This window comes from Calypte anna, chromosome 1 (assembly GCF_003957555.1).
Source record: "Calypte anna isolate BGI_N300 chromosome 1, bCalAnn1_v1.p, whole genome shotgun sequence".
Classification (NCBI taxonomy): Eukaryota; Metazoa; Chordata; class Aves; order Apodiformes; family Trochilidae; genus Calypte; species Calypte anna.
Window position 1 is genome coordinate 169,675,541 of NC_044244.1, and position 23,931 is coordinate 169,699,471.

At 39.7% G+C, this 23,931-nt stretch overlaps 1 long non-coding RNA gene across 1 annotated transcript; it reads left to right on the forward strand.

Annotated features, from left to right (window-relative positions):
- The first annotated feature begins 395 nt into the window (after nt 1-395).
- On the forward strand, nt 396-8,366 carry LOC115600471. Its single transcript, XR_003988995.1, has 4 exons — nt 396-564; nt 4,919-5,002; nt 7,173-7,208; nt 7,689-8,366. It is a non-coding gene; the product is annotated as an uncharacterized LOC115600471 (long non-coding RNA).
- The last annotated feature ends 15,565 nt before the right edge of the window (nt 8,367-23,931 follow it).

The window sequence follows — 23,931 nt, forward strand, 5'->3', positions numbered from 1 at the left end:
TCTGCTATTGATAAACATTTCAGATAAAATCCTCTTCAGATATGAAAATGTCCCAAGAGTGGTATAACCCTAGCTGCAGTTCTTTGCTTTTTGCATCGCCATGGCAGGTGGAATAATTTTTGCAATTTATGAGGAAATTGTATGTTGTTTGATTTTAGGTCTACTCTGTAGATGTAAACTGATGTCTGTGATTTTCTCCACAGTCTCCCCTTCTGACACCTGGGGGACTGAGAGCCATCTTCAGGAGAAAATAGTTTCACTCCAGTTGCACAAGGTCCTCAGGTCACAATACTTCCCGCAGCTCTTCCCTTTGGTGGGTTTCTTGATTTGCCAGCAAGATCACAAGTTTCCAACCCTTTTCTTCTGTGTGGCATCTTCCACCCCAGCTGTCTCTGCAAGTCTTTGCTTTGAGGCTGGATGTGAAGGGAATCCATCTCTTCTCCTGGCTCCAGGCTCTTCATCAACCAAGGACAGGCTGGCACTCACCAAACAGAGCCTGATGGAGCTGGAGACCTCCTGATCTCATAAACTCAAGAAATTAATCAAAATATCTGATTATTTCTGGTAAGACATCTGCCAAGGACCTCTAGCTTCAATGCAAGGCCTTTTTTTTTTTTTTCCTTCCCAGGTTCAAAGCCCTGCCTTTCACAGGCCACATGCTAAATCTTTACAGTAAAATCAGCTAAAATGGATGCCTGGTAACTGTTGCTCTTTAAATAAGTTTTCTTTTACTTTCTTAGATGTTTCTCACTTGTGGGCAATGCACCTGAACAGTGAGTGAAGGGATACTATATATATAAATACCAAAAAAATGTTCTAAACGTCCTCAAACAAAAAGTCTTGTCTGTGATTTTTGTTTTTTTTAATTTTAAGTTTGCACTTCAAAGCAGTATTGAAACAATATTAATTTCTATTTGGGAGGCTTTGTGGTTATTTTCATTAAAAATCTACATTCTATGAGGCTGAATTCTATTCTGAAAACAGTATTAGATTGATAGCTAAGTGACTTAGTGCTGATCTGTCCAGGTTTCCTTGATGATTGATTCAATCTTCCTTTCACTCATAAAAGAAAGGAAATGAAAAAAAGTGGCCTGAAGTAAGGGCTCACTAACCATCTCACAATTGCCTGTAATAATCTTTTATCTGTCTTTACATTTTTAACAGTTGTAGCAGATTGCAGTGGTATTCAGCTGTAGATTAATTCAGATTTTTGTATGCTCTGAAGCTAAATTATGCAGCTCAGGTTAACTGTTCATTAGAAAGCAGCTGTGTCTCAGACCCTGTGACACCACTGTCATAATGCCTGATGCTTGGGAGAAAATATAAGGGCAGCTAAAGATTTTTACCTTGTGTATATTGTGGTTAGTTGAAAACTTGAGTGCCTGCAAGTATTTGAATATTATAAGAAGTGAAGCAGGTAGAGGTGTTTAAAAAATACATACCTAGGGAAGAGAGGCTTGGAATTAAAAGCAAGAAATATGATAAGTGATTTTAATTTTTATTTTTTAATTTGAAAACAAATTGGTTTTGTCAGGCAAAAATTTCAATGAGTAAATCTGAGTAAGCCAAGTAAGCTCACAAAATAAAATCTCTTAGCTCATCCCTTAAAATAGCTGCAACAATGCTATATCTACCAATAGAGACAAAAATTTAGTAATATAACACTTCTATAATGATAAACTGACTAATTGATACAAATGAAGTTCACAGGCTAAGGCAAACAAAATAACTCTGTAGCACCATCACAAACAGGGAGTGAGGAAAACAAAGTCAGAAAGTAAAAAATAATGTTAAACAAATCCACAGCAGTTTACCACTATTTTGTGCATGCTGTATGTGGGGAAAAAACCTAAACAGCATATTAAGGCCACAAAAATGAAGGAAAAAAATCATATGATGGTTGCATGTGCAATCACTATTCTCTCCCCTCTGCAAGAAATATCATTAAATGTGTGGGATGAATCGGATCACAATGGGGGGAAAATAGCACAGAGGAGCAGAAGACTGCATCATGATGCATACAGTGAATTAATCAGAGAACCAGGATTATTCGGGTGGTTATAAATGTAACTTTTCCCTTTAAATCTTGAAATAAATCTTTGTCTCTATATCCTTAAAAATCTTCTCCTCAGGAGCAAGTTATCATGTGAGACTTACAGCCTTGTTGGGCAAGTGGTTCAGTGCTCCAGTTGCTGTATTTATGAGCTGTTGGCCAGAGAAGACTGTCATCCCAGACAGCAGATGGATGGATGGCATCCAATGCCTTATCTTTAGAGGATGGTTAAAGAAGCCTGAGCTTGTTATGCTGAGCAGAATTTGCTTTATGTGCCAGGATCTGATGGAAGTATTTAAAGGTGTAAAGAGAAGCATGGCCAGATCAACCAGATCAGGTTCAGTCGTTCTTTACAGCCTTTCAGAACACACTGGTGATGCTTGGCAGTGTGATAAACAAATGTTTAAATCCTCTTCCCTCTCTTTAAACTTGATTTGTCGTTTTCTCAGCAATATTTATTCCTGAGGATTTCAAATTTTAGGAGATGGTTATTTTTAATAATTTATAACTCACCCAAAGTTAAATGGGATTTGATGGGATGAAGTATTTCTTTAGCCTAAGGGTTTCCTCCCTGCTGAATCTGGAAGGTTTTTCTGCAACTGCAGGGGGGGATTAGAGCAGCCTTAAAAAAAACCCAAGAGTCTAGGAAGAATAGGATGTGTTAGGCTGTCTTCTGCAGACCACTACTTGCTTCCTTGCAAAGGCACCTGTGGTAATTTTTTAAAGGACCTCCTGCATATGCAGCTTCATACATGGAACCTAAAAACTAAAAAGAGCACTTAGCAATGACATAATATATTGTGTTTCCAACCTCTTATTCACCTCTCTGAAGTTGGTTCACACCTGAAAAGGATATGAGGTTTATGGGCCACAAGGAAAGCAAAGAAAAGTTGTTCTGGAGTCTGGTAGTTCAGGAAAAGAAGTGAGGTGGACTTTTTGCCTCATTTTAGTCAAAGACATCATTTTTATTGCATCAAGTGTTAATACCTGAATAGATTTGTCCTGTCTGTATTTTAGCTTCTGTTAAATGTTCAGGGTGAATCATCTCATATTATTACTATGTCTGAACACTCTGGGTTCTCCTTCCAGTCAATGGAGAAAAATAAGCACTTTTAGGGCAGAGTACATTTCACAGTACATCTGCATACACTATACCTGAGCTGAATTACACCACAGGAGTCCTGTTTCTCTCTCTAATTATGAAGGGGGAAGTTTCTCTGAAGTGGTCATCTACAAATTAAACATCAACACTAGAGCAGAGAATTCACCCAAGGTGTGAACTGCTGTGAATTAAGTTGAGGAGGTTCTGGGGATGATCCTCCACTTTAGTCAAGATATCTTATGATGTCCAGGGCCTGGAGGGCAGCAAATCTGTCTGACCCCCACGGAGGTAGTGAACCTGAGGGCTTCTTGGTGCCACACATCTTTGGCAACCTGAAAGCTTGGGACCTATCTTCAGCTCCCTCTGAAAGTGCTTCAGAACTTCTTTGGGCTGCCCATCTGCTACCTGCAAGGCTGACTGGGGTCCTAGGAAACACTTTGAAGACATAGAAATCATTACTAAAGTTAAGCATTTCAGAGTGTGCATTTTTGGGGGAATATTTAAGAGTTCCAGTTACATGCCATTTACGTGCCGTTTTTGTCATGAATGAACACATTTCAGGGTGTTCTGCAGAACAGACATCCTCTCTGTTGGTCTCCTCATTTAAGTGTATTAATTTCAAGGAGGAGACTTTGTAATTACCCTGATTATTTCGCTCAGTTCTCAGTAAAGTAACCCATTTCCTCAGGCAAAGGGCTGTCACACTTGTACAAGGATGAAGCTCAGGGCTCCAAAGGGCAGGTAAACCATGCTGGCAGACATCTCCTTAGGTTGCAGTTGTGTCTACTGAAGTCTGAAGTGCCTGCCTTATTCTCTGTCCCATCACAGCCTTATATTTGTAGAATTTTATGCCAAAAGAGTCTGATATGCAAATAATAAAACATAAAACTTTGTCAAATCTGGTGGAATGAGGTGGGAGAAGCTCTGCTGGCAGACAGGATGCAGCAGGAGAGGGTTATGAACAGCTGGAGGAAAGATCCTGAGCAGTCTACATGCTGCTGACACAGCTGTTTGCTGAATGCACATCTGTCTTTGTCTCACTGGCAAAGAAATATTGGCAAAATCACATCACTATTGCTCTAAGTCAGAGGAATTTGATTTCAGATTATACAGTTGGGAATTTATGTTTGTGTCTTGTATTAAAAAAATTCTTGTATAATGGATAAAACATGCCACACACACAGAGATGTTGGAAGAAAAACCAATTCAAAGTGCATAAAGGCATTTTGCCATATGCCCCATCTCTTGCCTTTGTTGAAGAGGACAAGAGGAGCTGGTCCTTTTAGGATGCTTTTAGGAAGCATCTGACCATCTCTGCTTTGTCATACATTACATATTATGATAGACTGAAGCATTCATGATTCCATAATACTCTCTTTTACATAATTTTTTTTATCCACTTCTTCTATTAGCAGTTTAACAATTCCTCCTGCATAGTATTTCTTCCACATAATTATAATATATCTGATAGTGATTAACTGAGGGTCTAAGAATTTCTCATTTTGTTTACTTTAAGGATATTAATGACATCAGATCTTCAACAGTCAGTAGCCTTGTCTGAGATAGTTTTAATTTACCTTAGAATGCCCTTTTCTGAGCAAGTGTGTATGAAAGGATTTTCAGCATTAAGAGAATGCTATGATATCTCATAATATTTCAAAAACATGGTTAGGAACTTCTTTCTGTGACATTGCAGCTACTTAAGTCAGCAGCACTGTGTCCATTCCACATGATCATCTAATCTGGTTGTTCTTTCACCTTAGATTAAAAAAGTGTGACAGGGCTTTATACCTGTAAGCCAAAGTTTCTTCCTAGAGAAATTCCAGGCACTGCTCAGGAGTCTCTCAGTAAGTGATCAATCCCTACCTATCTACCCTCTGTTTTAAGCTCCACAATGAGATATAATGTTGGAGGGATTGCTTTTAGCTCTTGTTAGCAGGAGGCTATCTAGGAGTATGCCTGAGTCTTTCTCAGCTACATCAGTAGGATGCATTACTTGAAGATGTGAGCTACCTGACACTACATCTTGGCTCAGGAAAGCAGACTTCAGTGCTAATGTGGGGGTTATGATCTGTGTTCCTGTGGTTTACAGGGCTATAAAGTCTGCCTCCTGTATCTGGCCACTAATCTGAACTGAATTCTTTCCTGACCTGGTGAAAAGCATTGAAATCTGATGTCTGTTGTCTTTTGATTAAGATTAAAGTACTAAGTACAACATTGACCTACTCCTGGTTAAAATGAAACCCTCTTGACATGGGTTTCCCAGCTTTCTGTTATTTACAGTGATGCTTTCACTACAACATGGTCCTTCACTGTAGATAAGCACTTACTGGAATTAGTTTGCTCCACAACACAGAAAGATCACAAACTTCCATAGCAAATTCTTGCCCTGTGGGCTGAAAAATACATTATATGCCAAAAGCAAAGATGATACCTTAGGATATGGGAGCAACTTTCTCTGTGTGTTATGTTTTGTAGAACACAGAGATTGAATGTTTTGGATATACTGTTGGTAACAGGATGTTAATTGTCAGGGACCATCTGGTGGGAAATTGATTGACCATGAGTCAGATGAATATCATTTAGAGATTTAGCAACATTTGGGAAATCATGTAGAAGTTTTTCTGGTTTTCTCCCTCTGCTTTCCTTTAACGGTGGTCACATTTTAAGCTAAATTTTAGGTGGATTTATCTTTAAATTCCTGTTTATGCAAGAAGGAAGACAGTGCAAAACTGACCTTTCAGTTTCATTATAATATTATAATGGTAACATAATTGTGATATAATAGTCTCTTGTCCCAAATAACAAGCAATAAGACAAGAGAAAATGTCCTCAAGTTGTGCCAGGGGAGGTTGAGATGGGATATTAGGAAAAAATTCTTCACCAAAAGGGTTGTCAAGCACTGGAACTGGCTGCCCAGAGAAGTTATTGTGTCACCATCCCTGGAGGTGTTTAAAAGCTGTGTAGATGTGATGCTTAGAGACATGGTTTAGTGATGGACTTGGCAATATCAGGTTAACAGATGGACTCAATCTTAAAAGTCTTTTCTGACCAAAACAATTCTAAGTATTCAGTCAGTATAAGATTCCCTTCTGACATAAACAGCTTTAGAGAATTCATTCCAGACTTATAGTGCTGAATTTAATAGTGTATAATTATAAATGCAGGGTTTCTCCTGTTCTTGTGAAGTGCAGAGATGTTTGGATGGCCATGATTTTAAAGATGGTTCTGCTCCTTCCTGCATGTGTGATGCCCTCTGCTCAGCACTAGTGAGACACATCCAGATGTGCTGGGTCCAGTCCTGGGCTCCCCAGTGCAATGACACAAATGGGATTAAGGGTCTGGTGCATCTGATGTAAGAGGAGAAATTGAGGGAGCCTTGAGAAAAGGAGGCTCAGAGGAACCTTATCTGTGTGGGAGGGAATGAAGAAAACAAGCCAGTAACCAGAGAATGAACATGAGGTGACAGGAACATGCTGTTCCTTTAAAAAGTTAAGTCCTGGATCCCATGGCATCTCTAGTAATTACCCATTGAAAATCTAAATTTCACACGTTTGTGGCTTGGCTTCTCTGCCTTCAGCACAACACCTCTGGCCCTGTAAAACACTTACTTGGAATTTAAAAGTTACAAAGGAAAACTGGAGAGCTTTTACCAAATTGAGGGTTAATTTTTGTGGTTATGTCTCAAACTGATGTGATTCAGCATTGTGATTCAGCATTCAGCTTCCTTTAGATCTTTATTTCCTAGTTTTTCAAAATGCAAGAACAATTGGCTATAATTATAGCCATAATTATATATAATCATAATTATATAAAAATTATTACATATAATAATTATATATCTAATATAATAACCATAACCATTTAGCCAGGAATAGGCCAATGTTGTCCTTAGTACTTCAGTCTTAATCAAAAGACAACAGACAACCATAATAATAATAGTAATAACAATAATAATAATTTAATTCATTATTCATGCTGTCTTATTACAAATGTTTTTACATTTATTTTACCTAGTGAGAGAAGTACAAGGAATTTGGGTCTAATACTAAGGTGAGTACCTATTACACTGTCAGTAAATAGATTTTCTGTTTGGTTTTGTGTTTGTGCACCAGGCTGCAGCCCAAATCCTGCCCTGCTTGGCTGTGTGTTAAACACCATTCTGTTAATGGGGAACAGTAGTACTGTGGTGTGTTAAGCTGAACAAATACTTTTTCTATGTTATCTTTGGTACTTTCCTCCTTCAAATAATCACTGATGTGAAATATATGAGAATATAATACAACCTGACATGTAGGTTTGAAGCAAAGCAATCAATTAATCTGAATGAAGCGATAACCCAATTTGCTCAGAAAGGTTCAGCAATAGTAAATTAATCCTAATATTTCCCTGAGCTAATGTAGCCAGAGCTGAGGGTTCATCCTGCTTGCACAACCCTGGTTTTGGGACAGGTGATCTGGATGAGTAGAAGTTCTTTGGTTCATAGAAATCATGCTTATAAACCAGAAACTCATGAGTTTGGTTTTCACACAGAGATGAAGGCTCCATTACTGATCAATAGCCATGCAAATCATCCCCAGAAGAGTCACCACAGTGTAAAGAGTAATGCAGTACATGCCTAATGTCCCAGCAGCAGGAATCGTCTGAGACATCCAGGGAAGGAATAATAAGAGTCACAATAAGGATTGGATCTACATTCCTCTCATCATCCATTTTCCCCTGCTAATAGACATTCAGCCTCTGCAAGGGCTGAAGGAGGAACTCCTGGTTTGGACAGAAGATACTGTCTCCTGTGTGCCCACAAAGTGGGTTTAAACATCCTCCCCTGACCAGTGATCCTATTCTGACCATAGAAGAGCAGCTCCTCTTCCTTCATAGGGATAGAATAGGATCCAGCTCAGAGATAAGTAGGTGGGCTCATGGAAATCATCATCAGCCATCCAGGCTGATCTCAGAGAGTCCCTGTACTGAGGGCCAGACTGTAGGCCATCATCTAACAGGTGTGTTCAACTTAACTTCCTATGCTAAGATTTATCACAAGGAAATTGTCTGCATCAACTTTCCAGCCCCCACCTTGGTTCCTCTCTTGTTCAGGAGAGAAAAGGCAACTTCAAATAAAGCCCTAGTACAGCTCCATGTTGATAAGGGGTATTGTGTAGCTGGCTTTAATCTAGGTAGAACGTTTGATATGAACCTGAGAGTCCTTGCAGATAACTTCAAAGCTGAGCCTAATAATCAGCAGAGCTATATGTCTATTGATCACTCTGTGGGTTGTTGTTGGGCTTTTTTTAAACCAAGGATTTAAAAAAATACAGAAGCCAAATTCAAATCACACAATTTTCAGCTGCATGTATTCCTGCCAGTAAAATTTATATCTGTTGAGGTGTGAGCAGGCAGCTAAGTCCAATTTGAATAAAACTGGAAGCTGTAAGAATTGAAAATATCATTTACATTGCCTATCATAGTGATATGGCAACATCTAAATGCAAATACATACCCAAATACTTTAAAGCAGGGCTGAGGTATATGACTGAAATCTCTGCCCAAGCAAGAATGCAGACAGTTACATAATATTTCTACAAACCCAATTTGTGCACCTGAAGTTTCTGCAAACGTGTTTGAAATGCTGCTGGCATTTCAGTATGGGCCCCTTTGAACAATTTTCTGCTGCTCTTCCCCATCAGTTTCCCCTGTGCACAGAGAAAAACTTGACCAGACAATTTCATCTTGGGAGGTTCACCTGAGACCTATGTTGCCTTTTAGAAACAAACATTTTGTGACTGCCTTGAGAACTGGGGCTGTTGTGATGATGCCAAACATATACTTCCAAATCTAAGCCCAAGAGACCTATTAAGCTGTTTTTTCCCAGGGCTGCAGAGCACAGGACTGGAAAGAAGTCGGTGGTGTATGCTGTTGTGTACAGATCTTCATTTTGTGTGCATTGCTTTGTTCCAACCATCATCCTGCCACTGAATGTATAGGGAGGACAGATCCTGGAGAGAAAGAACTCTGAAGCTTTTTTCCTGGATTAACATGCCAGAATATGTGGTGCCTATAAATTCTGTGCCATGTGAAAAAGGATGAGGGGACAGCACCTTAAAGAACTGAAGGAGGAGCCACGAGTGTTCTCCTGTGACAGACATCCAAGGTGATGCCTTTGCTCACCTGCAAACATGATGTGACAACACACCAGAACTGTTTTGCCCTCCAGAGATGCTAATGCTTAAACCAATTCCTGCAGCTGATTTTGTGCTATTTGGGAGTGAAGTGCAGTCAGCTGAAGCCTGGGGAATTCAGATCAACTTTTCATTAGTTTTGGTGACATAATTTGAAGAAACAGCAGCTGAAGGCTCCCTGTGAATGCAAGTCAGGATATTCTTCCTAATTATGAACCCTACCAGGTGAACTCATTTAGAGCATGAGGAACTATCATTCTCCCTGGCTCTCTGGGAGTAACCCCACTGCACTGAAGAAGAGGAAAGCCCAGGATATGTCCAGGATAACATTAGAGTGCTGTTGGGGTCAAAATGCATGGAAGACTAAATGAAAAGCTGTGCCCATACTAAAGAGCCCATGTATACCTAGACTCCTCTGATCCAGAAAGAACTTGGGAATCCAAGTCAGCTCCAACAATTCCCTCTAGTTTTACAAACCCTTCGTTTGCATTGTTGGTGAGAGTTATTCTAAATAAAGAGGCACAAATACTTAATTTTAATAGTTTAATTGACCAATTATGTGAAACACCCCCCCCCAGTATAACGAACTACAACGTGCACAGGTATGTGACTACACCCAGGGAAAGAAGCCAGTGTAGGGGGGGAAGAAAAACTGCTCTCTTGTTGGTGGGACACCCAGTTCCAGTGTGTACTTAACAGTAAGGAAATCAGTGCTTTGACATCAGCCCTAGAGGTGTTCAAGTTCTCAGTGTGTTGTGACCCATAATGCTGATGCATATCTTCACTTCAGCTAGATGTGGAGATCCAGGAGGACAGGCCCTTCCAGGAAGGGAGCAGCACTGCTCCATGTGATGAAATGAGTCACTGGCCTGGTGGCTCAGACTTTTCCATTGTGTTTTGAGGTTAGAAGGAGGAGGGAACAAGAGGAGGTCTGAAGGAGACCATTTTCTTAGTCCTACTCCTAGCAATTCTCTTCCTGCCTTTGGTTGCAAGTGCCCACCCTATTTTCTGGTACTTCAGTCTGAAGCTCTTTGTTCTCCCCACTCATGTCTCTTTGAGCAGCTACTACTTCATATATACCTTCTCCTGTCTCTCCTCTTTGCTTCACTTTCCTCTCCTCTGCTGCTGACATCTGTTTTGAAGCTATGAGATCTGGCTGCTTTTTCTCGGAGCTCCTTCCCTTTTCACACAAATTCCCTGCTTCCCTCAGATTACATTTCTTCTTTTTTTTTTTTTTCACCCTCATATCCTAACTTGGGAGGGAGTTCTCCTGTAATGGCTACACCACATCCAATGATCAGGAGAGTGGGAGCCACTCTTGAGTTACAGTAGTTGAGCCATATTCTTTAATCTCATGATGGTTTTCTTCTTCTTTTTGATGTACATTGGACCTTAAACAAGGCCAAAATTCCAATCCTGCTGCTATTGGTAATAAAAGCTGTAGAGCATTCAGGACTTTGACAACGACATGGAAGTCTTATTTTCTAAATATCTTTATTGCAGATTACTGCAAATTATTATTAGTAAAGCAGCTATTCAAGTAATAAGGCAAATATATATAAAATTATTACTAAATTACTACCAGCAAAGCAAGTTTGTGTATACATACATATATATATTTCAATAATAACACTAATCAATAGTAGCAGCTAGTGTATATTTAAATATTACATCTTATTAGAAAATTATCACTAGAAAAGCAGCAGATACAGTTATGATTTATCACATATACACCCCCCCAAATATTATTCAAAATTATACCAGTATGGCACTTACCAAACTGCTCCCAGAAGCAGGACCTCAAAATCAATGACAGAAATATAATTCAAAAATTTTCCACATCACAGAGCCAGGTCAGACTATTATCCCCAGCAATGGTCCAACTTGTCCAGGACATCTGGTAGAAAAGTTTGTGCAGGGGGAGTTGTCAAACAAAAAGATTCCATATTGGATAGAAAGCAAGTCAAATTTATACCACAGGGATAGAAGGGGTATAGGACACTACCACCTGGAGCAGCCAATAGATGCTGCTAATTTCCATTTTTCACCTGGAGAGCCAATAGACAATGACATTTTCTATTCTTGCAGATCAATTTTTATTTTTGCAGACTGTTCTCCTATTAATTCAGTTAGAATAGCCAATGGCAGCTGCCATTCTTATCAGGACCTTTTCCCTCCTTTCCAAACTATTTTTCACCTTTCCAGATGATAAGTTCCTGTTACGGTGTCTTGATTTTGTGCTTATAAATAGTCTCTCAGGATATCTCTGGATTTTAGGTACCTGGCTGCGCTTGAAAAGTGTCAGCTGTGCTTCTCAAGTGTGCTTGCACAGGACTAGTTCCCAGGCTGGAAAACAATTTCTTTGTCAGGATTTTTCCTCTAATAATCAGGTCGTCTCAATGGCAACCCAAGCACTTTGATCTAGAAAGGCAACAGCACTACAGACTGGAGAGCTGGGCTAATTCCAACGGGATGAGGTTCAACAAGGCCAAGTGCCGGGTCCTGCACTTTGGCCACAACAACCCCATGGGGAGCTCCAGGCTTCGGACAGAGTGGCTGAGAGCAGCCAGACAGAGAGGGACCTTGGAGTTTGGATTGACAGGAAGCTGAACATGAGCCAGCAGTGTGCCCAGGTGGCCAAGAAGGCCAATGGCATCCTGACCTGGATCAGGAACAGTGTGGCCAGCAGGTCCAGGAAAGGGATTCTGCCCCTGTACTCAGCCCTGGTGAGGCCACACCTCGAGTCCTGTGTCCAGTTCTGGGCCCTCCAGATAGGAAGGAGATTGAGGTGCTGGAGCAGGTCCAAAGGAGGGCAACCAGGCTGGTGAAGGGACTCCAGCACAGATCCTATGAGGAGAGGCTGAGGGAGCTGGGGCTGTTCAGCCTGGAGAAGAGGAGGCTCAGGGGAGACCTCATCACTCTCTACAACTCCCTGAAAGGAGGGGGTAGCCAGGGGGGGGTTTGGTCTCTTTTCCCAGGCAACTCTCAACAAGACAAGAGGGCACGGTCTTAAGTTGTGTTAGGGGAGGTTTAGGTTGGATATTAGAAAGAATTTCTTCACGGAGAGGGTAATCAGACATTGGAATGGGCTGCCCAGGGAAGTAGTGGATTCTCAGTCCCTGGAGATATTTAAAAAGAGACTGGATGTGGCACTCAGTGCCATGGTCTGGTAACTGCAGCGGTAGTGGATCAAGGGTTGGACTTGATGATCTCTCAGGTCCCTTCCAACCCAGCCAATTCTATGATTCTATGATTAATGCTCACCCTAAAGAAGAAGATCTACATCCTAAAGTTTGGCTCCTTTCATATGCTGGACAAAATCAGACATTACCATGAGCAAAAGTAAATTCTGAGGATCCTTGTCATTGGTGTTGCTGGAAAATCTGTAAACTAATGGACAATCCAGAACTGGCCAAAATACTGACCTGCACTAATCACATGGCTGTAAACCTGCCAGAGAATCAGTAAATCTGTGGTCCTGAAAACTCACCTGAAGAAGGAGGAAACTCGTTTGGGTTTGTCAGTTTCTGTTGAGAGCATGTAGTTTGGAATCTGCAGCTTGCATTGTGGAGCATTGGCTTCACAGTGAGAAAATTAGCATGTAAAAAGGGAGCTCAAAAGTTCTAGAATTGGGCTGCTGATTTTTGGTACTTAAACTGTAGTCACATACTTGAAAACAAAAAAGGAAAAAAAAAAGCAAAAAGAAAAAAGAAAAAAAGAAAAAAATTTTTAGCAAAGCTTGAGAACATTTTTGGCTTCATTATCTGGTGCATAATGACATAATTCAGACAGTATGTGCAGCCATCAACACCCAGAGACTGCCTCATGTAAGTACAGAATAGGTCAAGGAAGAAGCTTTATGTGGGGTCAGAATTACTCAACACAGCACAAGGAATATCCATCTCCAGCAGGCACTGGCTGGTAGTACCCCAGAGCAGAGCATTGCAGTTTTTTTCTTTTTCTCTTAGAACAATTGCTCAATTTTTCAAACCAAATCCCAATCTACAAAAAGACAGAATGCCTTCCTCCCTCTTGAGATGGGGGAATTTAAAGGCAGGTACTGCAAGTATAAAATGGAGTAAAAGCCCTGAGTTCCTGAAATACCACAGCAATGAAGTCTCTGGAAGTATTTAGATTATATCTTTATTGTAAAGAGCTTTTTCCCTGGAGTTTTCTCACTCTCTGTGCTACCTCCAAAATCATAACTCACTGCTGATGAAGTGGAACAATGACAATGTACATTTATACAGCCTCAGAGTTGATGGAAGCCACGTTCCCAAGGCTACTCATTAATTAATTCTAATTAAACAGAGCGGAAACCTTTAGACAAAAACATGGCCTTTTTCTGAGGCCACCTCAGGATCTGCAAAAGAATCCTGTAGGAGGGGTATCAGAGAGCAAATGTGCTCCTTGTGTGAGGGGAAGGGAGTTAGACAGTTTGAATTAAACAGTTCCCAGAAATACATGATGTGTCCTGGGGGTGATGCAGGATATTGGGGTGAGGTGTCAAATGCAGAAGGATTTCAATAGAGCCAGTAGAATCGATATGAACAGGGCTTTCTGGTAATTTTTCTTTGCCCTCTGGCCCTGGGTTTTTTAATTACTTCCTTCACACTGCTCTCACACAGTTATCTACAAAACTGGCTAAGGGATTTCAGAGAGGATTAGCAAGATAACTCCTTGGAACGTACTGTGGTTGTGTCCAACTCATCGTATTCTGAAAGGGTAGAGGAGAGATACTTAAAAACATCATACAGGCCATCTATTTGCATTGGGGAGGAATCAGATCTTCTGAAATCTTCTCCAGTAGCTGTTTGGTAGAAATATAGCAAACAAAACAGTGAATTTTTACCATCCCTTGGCAATCTTTTGCATAATCAAAGACTCCTACTACAAACCCAACTCTTCCCTTGTAAAACTTGTTTTCTAAGGATCTTATCCCTCTTATAAGCTCCAATAATTTTACATTTCTTTATTGCATAAGGATTACAACTGGACCCACTATTGCAGCTGTGGCCAAATATAGCAGAGGATTTGCTTCCTGTGTCTCATGTGTAACTCTCCTGTTAATAAAGATCTAGAGTTGTCTTTTTTACCCTGAAGGTTTTCGTAGTTATCTCTTATTTTCTTACTGATCCATTATACCCTGTGGTTCTGCTGCCTGCTACATCATTTCCCATTTTGTACTCATTCATTTAATGTCTCCCTTAATGGACCACTTTGCCTTCCTCTTCATAGAATTCTACCTTTCAGATCTTAGTCTATTTTTTCTTTTTTAGTTTATCAAGATTAATTTTGAAGCTGTCCTCTAGATGCTTACACGTTTTTCTGCTTCATGTCATCAGCAAATTTATATGTACTTTCAATTCATTAACAGTCCATAAAAAATACATAATCACTGGGGTCAAGGTATCTTTCTGCAGGACTCTATCCCTTTCATTGTGACAAAAAGACACTGATAACCACACTTGCAACTTGCAAGAATAAAAATTCTTCCAGCTTGCTGTTGCAGCTATCTTCTTTTTATAACCCCCAGTAATTTTATTTTCCATTCTCATTTAAGGTTGCTCTGTCTCATATGCAAATCTAAGGGACAGTGGTAAGGGGACTGAATTAATAGTGAAGTTCAACAGATGATTTTGCTGAAAAAGCAGATCTGCAGCAAGAAGAAAGCTGTTGTACATCCTCACAGAGGTAAAGTCACCACAGCATTGAACAAAGAAAAGATCATCACTGAAATCTGAAAGGGCAGAGCAAACTGATGAGATCACTGTTCCTTTCTTGAAAGCATTCACATTCATTGAAAGTCTTGTGAGGTTTGGATGGGCAACATTCAATCAGTACTTGAGTAGCTCCAGTTCCATTACAAATATGAGGATGGAAAAGGAAGGTGTTGGCTATTTACAGGATGCTGGTACATTGCACAAAAGCATTCAGATATTATAAAGGGACCTCAGGATGCCATATAACCTTCTCTTCCACTCAAAGCATGAGCTACATTAATGCAGAATTAGCACTTCTGGCTTCATTCCAGCCAAATCCAGAAATCACCAGCGGTGGAGATTTCACAGATTTCTGTGATCTCTTCTGGTGCTGTGACTCAGAATACCTCAGAATGTCCAGTCCCATTTGCTTGGTCCCCCGATGCTGATCTCTCCAGATAGTCAGCACAAGGAAACCATGGTGGAGGTGGGTGTTGGTGTCTCTGAACAAAACCAGCATATTCAGAGATGGTAAAGGCTTGTAGGGTCAAAGATGTGACAGCAGCTCTTACAGCAGAGGCTCCACAGAACTCTGTGATAAAAGTTGGTGATTGAGCACTGCTACATCCTACCTTACATCTCTGTAGCCTTTGAGCCAACTCATCTAGACCTGCAATCACAGTTATCTTTCACTGCAGGATGCTCATGAAGATGATATCTGGTAGTTATCTGATGAGTAGAAACACATGAGAACATCTTATAAGTGATAGATGCAGTGAAAGTGTCCTTAATGCTGCACTCAGGACAGTGACAACCTTATCAACCTGCTGATTTGAGCATATCTATTTTGCCATAGCAAAATTCTCCTTAAAGACAGAGGGCTTAAAAACCAAGTTTGTTTTTTGTATGTCACACATATGTGACATACACATTTTGTATGTGTGACTTCCAGCAGTATTTGACATTTCTCTATCATATCACGTCACATCACACAGTGGCATCATTGATCTTCATGGTATTCACTGAAGTCTTTAGTCTAGAATTCCCACAATCTTACTGCAAATTCATCCTGAGACTCAATGATTAGCAATTGATCAACCTCTTTCACCCTATAAAAAAAAATTTAAAAAATTGGCCCCTTCCATCTTCCATTTAGCTTTGTTTCTCTAACATAAGGCTAAGAAAAGCAACACTGACATTGAAATAATATGAATAAAGTAATAACTGTAAAATACAAATATTACATTTAAAAAGTTTCATAAAACTACCAAGCAATTGCTGTGGCTTCTAAGTTTTATTTCCATCATACATAGTGAAAGAAAAGGCATAATTTGATCATAGAGGATAAAAAAATACATTTTCAAAAACATCCAATATAGACACATATGCAGTGTAGGTACCTCTATTTTTCATTTTCTCTGAGAGAAGGAAAAAGTTATAAAGAAAATAGGCCCAAATATTCAAAAGTCCTGGCTTCTTCTTGGCAAGTGTACAATGCCAATGAACTTCCAGTGATATTTGGAAGTAGGTATTCATGGGAGTTTTATGCCTTATATGGAATTTGCAGTTTACTTCTCAGTGTTTTCCTAGTATTTCCCAGATGGAAAATGACATCTTTTCTGATGAAATCTATAGAGCCTGGTTCAGGTTTGCTTTGAGCTGTTCAAAACAAACATTCCCCAGAAAGAAAGTGCAAGTAAAAAATCCAGACTGACCAGAATGTTTTTCCAACAAAAATAATTTCCTATTAAAATTGGTAATTTTTGTGTCAAGACTGGTGAATTTAAATCTTGCACGTTTTGAGAGGCAGAAGGAATTATAAAAGGGGTGGGTTAAAGAAGCAAAGAATACAACTTTTCTGGCAAATAGGCTACCACCACTTTTCCTCTGTCACTTGCACTGACAAGACTGTGGGTAGCTCTGTCAGAATCCAGAAAATGACTGTCATACCATGGTGCAGGAGGACAAGGACACAAGGGATCTATTCCTTGATTTTAATTTTAAAATGCTCTCGAAGTGCAGATCTTCTGTTAGGAATGAAAATTTAGCCCTCCCCCTATTTTTCAGAATACTGTCATTGTAGTTGGTATAAGCATGGTGGGTATTTAAACTCTGCTGATAAATGCACTGGTTCTTGTTCTTTATGCTGTTCCTTGATGATTAGAAAATGGGCTAGATTGTTTCTCAGTAAATGGCAAGAAAAAACATTTATTTGATTTCCCCCCTACAACACACACCTCCCATCCTCGTATTTTTTTCTATAATTACTCTTCAAATCAAAGCCTAGAACAGGTCACCATATTGAAAACGCCTCCTCAAAAATCAATGAGTGTTTCCTATTCTGGATTGCATTACAGATAAGAATGCTGCAGTAATCCTCTTTATGAGGGAAAAATATAGAGACCTTTATATAGCACTATAAATGATGGCTCTCCCGAGTGAGCAGCAGCATTTCTCAAATAGCTGCTAATAAGACTAAATATGGTAAAGAATTGCAGTGAATCACAGTGTTGCACTGGGTTATGCAACCCTCTAAGGTCACTTACATAAAGAAGTGAACAAATTAAGGGCTAAAAAGCTTCTCTGTTGATGAATTGGTAAGACATGCAAATGGCCTTGAAAAAGAAAACTTCTGCCTGCTGCAGTGGGACACAGGGCTCTGACAACTGGTGTAATTGTACCATAGAATCGTAGCATAGAATGGTTTGGGTTGGAAGGGACCTTAAAATTCATCTAGTTCCAAGATCTCTGAGCTCATCTGAAACAACCACTGGCTTCATAGACTCTTGATGATATTGCTGGTAGAATCCACTCAACCCTTCCTTGGATCCCCACTGGCATCAGGCAGAAGGGGAATTGCTGCTATGGCTCACATTATTTGGCTGGTGTAAAATTTGGCTTCTAGGGGACAGGAGAAAGGCAGAAGTAAATGCTCCAAGAAACATCATACTGTGGGAAGTGGGAGGAAGAACTTCTTCCAGTAAGTTTAGACAGTTTCACCCCTTTCTGTGCCTGAATATTGCTGACTCAGTTGCACCTCTAAAATCATATTGCTACCTATTTGTTCCTATTCAATAATAGATATAACCTGAAAACTGAGATGCAGCAGAAACACAAGTGACCTTATAAAAGGTGGGGACATCTATCTATGAAACATAGCATTTTTATCCTTTAAGTAATTTATATGCATAGGAATTTGTATAAACTTTTTCAGATTCTGTGTGAGAGGAACTATATCAGATATCAGCTGATAATTTAACAAGGAGAAGTTTCTTCTTGAATCCATTAGTTACAGCTGAGCTTACAGCAAATTAGCCAGCGAGCTAATTACTGGCATTGTGGATGATGATGCAAATTGAACGCCTGCTTTTCAAGCAACGTGGTACTTCCCCATATGATCGAAAGGGAAGGGAACTGCTACACAGCATTTTCCCAGCTTAGTTTCTGTACTGACAATCTGTCTAGTCACCAATATGTTTCAGAGACATAGGAAATGCCCAGAAGAACTGAGAGATTTTATATTATGTGGCAAAGATGAGTGGTTTCAGGCCTTCTCTGCACTGAAAGGTGTTGGGGAAGATACAGCTCATTGGAGAAGAGCTAGATAAACTTAAATTTTAAATTATGAATCACTGAAGTGTTTTAAGGGTGGTTAAGGGCCAGGGAAAAGGATTCTTATAGTTTAGCTCAGCTCTTCAGAAGGATGTGAGCAGCAGCTGCTATTGATCCAAGCCATGAGTGCAGGGATAACGCAAAGTGGCTCATGTGCCATTATCTCATAGACATCCTTAGGATAGAGGCAAAAGGTGTGAGATGGACTTCAGCTGAGCTTTCTCAAAGGATCAAGTTACAGCATGTTCTGTTGCATTTTCCTTAAATTCCATCTGTGTTGTCTTTTTCACTTGTTTTGCAGAAAGCTTCAAATGCTTGTGAGTGGAGGGACTCTGCCTGCTAAGGGTGCCCAGAGATAACACATTTCTTATTCTCAGATGCTGAGAGATGGGACAAGGACCCTTTGGGATGGCTGTGCTGTTTCCAGAAAAGACCCTGGATACTCCTTCCTCAGTCCTTTCTGTTGCTGTCAGCCACAGCAGAATGTTTCAGTGTGATTTATTCACTGACTGCAATTTAGATTCATCAAAATCACAGCAAGCACCCTCATAGCACTTTTCCCTCTCTTTTAAGCACTGTGGTATTTTCATTTTACCTTTGGAAAGAGCTCTCCTTGCTTGAAGATCTCATGGCTTGCTCTTTGGATGGTAGAGGGTCCTTCTGATTCTTTCAACAATGTAGAGGTTTCTCTGAGAAAGTTTAGCAGGTTTTCACACATTATTTTCACCAGCACAGGAAAAGCTGAACACTCAGCATTTGGGGGAAGCAGTAGGACAGCCAAATTTTTAGATTTTTTTTTTCCTTGATGCCAAATGTGTATGATTTATAATAAATTTTAATTTTGCATAAGAAAATCCAAAAGAATAAGAACAGAGTGTACAGGTTTCATCCTATTCAAGAGAATCAGCTATGAAGCTGTGGCTTGTCACATCTGTCTGCTCCATTCAAAGGATGATATTACATAGAAGTCAGAGAACAGCATTAGTGAGAACAGTCAGATGTTGCTCTGGTACCTGAAGGTGCTGAGACAGGATTTACACCTGAAATATTTAGCTTATAGTATAACTTCTTTCATACATGGGCTATAAACTCTTTCATGTAAGAGCCTGGCACCACATAACCCTGATCATCACATAACCCCAGAGCTGGAATATAAATTTAAAGAGAGAAAAAAGTGCATCAGTAGCATGAGGAAGCCTAAGAATAGGCTGAAAATACTGCAACACATCAACAGACTATGAAAAACTGCTTCTGTCTGTCATAGTTTTTTACTATACAATAATTAACACAACATAATGGGATAAGAGATTCTACTTTTCCACTTTTTCACTTGCAAAGGTTTGGATACAGGAGATTTTCTGTCTGTGGCTCTCTGAGTAGGGCACCCCCTCAGGAAATCATTCCAGGCAGTATGATAGAGATGTTGCTGGAGGTACCTTTTTCTAAATTTCTTTTTCTAGAGTTTACTTAAAAGAGAGGGTCTATCTGACTACTTTCTTATGAACATTCTGCTGGCTCTTGGCCAGGCCTTGAAATATAGCTTGAGTCATTTATATCTTGAAAGAACTGAAAAAAGGTTATTTGGCAAAGTCATCTCCATGAACATGCCCAACAGTTTGGGTCATTTGTCTTCTTAAGTTTTAAATATAAAATAGTATAGATATAAAGGAAAGGGAGGTAAAGGGAAGAGAAAGCACCCTCAAGAGCAAGAAAAAACAAAAGAAAAGAAGAAATGTAGTAGTTTACTTAGCTATTTTTCACTTGAGAAAGAGCTTTTGTTTTGATTTTCTGTTGTTTAAAAACTCTGCTGAAAAGTGTGAAACAGCAGGAATCCATTTTTCATAATTTATGTTGCCTGAGAAATGTTACAGCAGCAGGTCTGAACGAGGGGTGGAAAGGAAGAAGTAATTGCAAAGAGCAAAAATTGAGCAGGGGGTGCCCTAAAGAGAAACAACTGCCAATGGTTTTGCAGAGCAGAAGAAAGAAAGGTGAAGAACAGAATGCCACAAGGATATGTCCCTTCCTTCTCCAAGGCACCATGGCCAGAGTGTGAGAAAACAGGATTATTACATTTGAATCATCCACTGCCAACCTTAAATCTGTAAAAAATACTTGTGATGAAGGTCACTATTAGGGATATATCAACATTAGCAACCAGAATTCCCTTCATTTTTTAACATTCCCAAAGAATGCTATAACTCAAGACAGATAAAGTCAGTACTATTCTCAGGCTCTATGAGAAATACAGGAAAAAGTCTACTTTTTCCCTTGGAAAGAGAAGGGAAAACTCTAAAGTCAGATTTACCAGATTCCTTCTAATAATGAATAAAAGATGAAAAAGTACTTGACAGAGAGTTTGTCTTAATCAGTGTCTTCTTATGTGGGCATATTTCTTTCAGGAAACCTGTAAACTTTGATTTTGTGTAATTGGGAGGTTAAAAGTTCTCCTAATTAACATCCACTTCTATGAGGAATATAGTACCTAGTTTGCAATCATAAAGGTGAGAGGGTTTTTTAAGTGCTGCTAATTATAAAGTAGATTTGCCATTTGAAGCAATATTCAAGTGTGGAGACAAATGAAGCCTCAGAATCACCATTTTTGTCAGTGTAGAATGGGAGGTGTGGTGGCTACACTTTATAAACCTTCCTGTTATGACTACAGAGATTGTAGAATGGAAAGGAAGAACAAGTGGTCAAATGTGTTGATTTAACAAATCTTCTAATTTTTGTGATCAAAGTTTTTCCTGGTGTGGTGTTAATTGCTTCTGTTGCCATACAAAGTCATTAGAGAAATTCTTAAAATCAAATAAATCACTTACCTTACTTACCTTAAAATGTAGGGTAATAAAGTGAAATTGCAGTTACTTCTGGAAGAACCAGCTAGATTGCTAAGAAAAAGTGTGATTAAAGGTTATTGCCTGAAATACTTCTTCTGACTTGAACCCTGACTCTGGGTTCTAGGGACAGAGAAACAAGTATTTCCCAATGGGACAGCAGAAGGCCAATCTGCTCAATAAATATCAGAGTTTGTGAGGTGCACCAGAAATAGTCCTCAACGGAGATTCGCCAGCTTTTATTTCATATATTCAGCGTATCACAAGAGAGCTCTTTCTTCTGCACATTAAAATTGATCATACTGGGCTTTTTCTCTATCACACACATCTTCTGTCTGGGGTACAGATGTAGGTGAAGGTATTACACTTATAAATCATAGAATCATAGAATTGACTGAGTTGGAAGGGACCTCTGAGATCATCAAGTCCAACCCTTGATCCACTACCACTGCAGTTACCAGACCATGGCACTGAGTGCCACATCCAGTCTCTTTTTAAATATCTCCAGGGATGGAGAATCCACTACTTCCCTGGGCAGCCCATTCCAATGCCTGATCACCCTCTCCATAAAGAAATTCTTTCTAATATCCAACCTAAACCTCCCCTGGCACAACTTGAGACCATGCCCTCTTGTCTTGCTGAGAGTTGCCTGGGAAAAGAGACCAACCTCCCCTGGCTACCCCCTCCTTTCAGGGAGTTGTAGAGAGTGATGAGATCTCCCCTGAGCCTCCTCTTCTCCAGGCTGAACAGCCCCAGCTTCCTCAGCCTCTCCTCATAGGGTCTGTGCTCGAGTCCCTTCACCAGCCTGGTTGCCCTCCTTTGGACCTGCTCCAGCACCTCAATCTCCTTCCTGAACTGAGGGGCCCAGAACTGGACACAGGACTCGAGGTGTGGCCTCACCAGTGCTGAGTACAGGGGCAGAATCACTTCCTTGGACCTGTTGGCCACAATGTTGCTGATACAGACCAGGATGCCATTGGCCTTCTTGGCTACCTGGACACACTGTCGGCTCATGTTCAGCTTTTAAACATACAAATTTTCCCTTTTATATATTATATGAACTTCTCTAGAGTCATGCAACACATAGAAGAGCGCATAGAAGATCACCAGTAGTGTGGTTTTCCTACAGAATTACTCATTGGATCTAGCATAGGACTAAAATATAATTTCAGAGCTGCACAACTGAAATCTGAACACAAAAACATGGACTGAAGTCTGCCAATCACTAGCTGTCCTGGTTTTGATACTGAGGGATGCAGGGTTAGACAATTCCTATTGATTCTGAAGGATGCAGGGTTAAACAGTTCCAATAGTGTAATTTTTTGTTCAATACCAAGATAGAAGTAATATTGCCAAAGCATATTTGCCATAGGTGGAAAGTTTGAGAGAAAGAACTAGAAGCTGGTGTTATCTTTCAGTCACAGGGTCTTAATGATGAAATTTTTTATGTGCATGTTATAATCTTCATGTAAGTGAAAAAGTAACCTGCCTGTGAACAAATAAACATATATATATATATTTATATATATAAAGTGTCTATCACCATGTTGATAAACATTCTTTGGAACCATTCTGACTTATGAATTGTCTTATGAAAATGTGGTAAGAGAACACATCCCACATTTCATCTGAGAGCCTGCCTTTTGTATGTGGTTGTATCAAATGTGATCCCAATATAGCAGCATATTTAGGTTGATCACAAAACTTTCAGTCCTCAACAGCAACAGTTCTATTTAATACAAAAACACGTCTTGCCCACAACATGGGCTATCGCATTGCCACTGAACTTATTCTCTGTCCCTCTATATTTGAAGCCTCACATTCTGACCTGAGTTCAGTCCCCTGAGCTGAAGAAGACCTGAATATAAAATGGTCAAAATAGCCAAACAATGATATGATCAGTATCTCCAATCCCATGGCTCAGAGGAGGTGTCTAGAGGAACATGTTCTGTCCTGCTGAAGATGTAACAGGTGAGGGAGTGGGTAAAGGACCTCAGGTTGCTGAGATCAAAGTCTGCAGGAAATACGAGCAGCTACACAAGACACATTCAAATTACCTCATTGAATTTCAAGTTCAAACCTCTTTTTTTTTTTGTTTTGTTTTGTTTTGTTTTGTTTTGCTTTTTTTTTTTTTTTTTTGTTCTTGTCTTACTAAACTTTTCATTTAATGACAGTTGTCATTTTGGGCAACATCTGCTCCTATGGCACAAAGAGGGAATTGAATTTTTAAAATCACTGGACTTTGCCTTATTCTGGTCAGTGCCATAGTATGACTGAGTAAAGATGGAGAAAGGTAAAATTAACACTGCTTTAGACTTGGGGGTAAAATTAAGGACCTAAAATGCTTCAAAGAATATTGAGAATGAGAAGTTTTAGTGAAAGCAAAATGACATATCACCTTGAGATGGAAGAGTTTCAAGGTACGACCGAGATATGTCATCCAAAGTTTCTA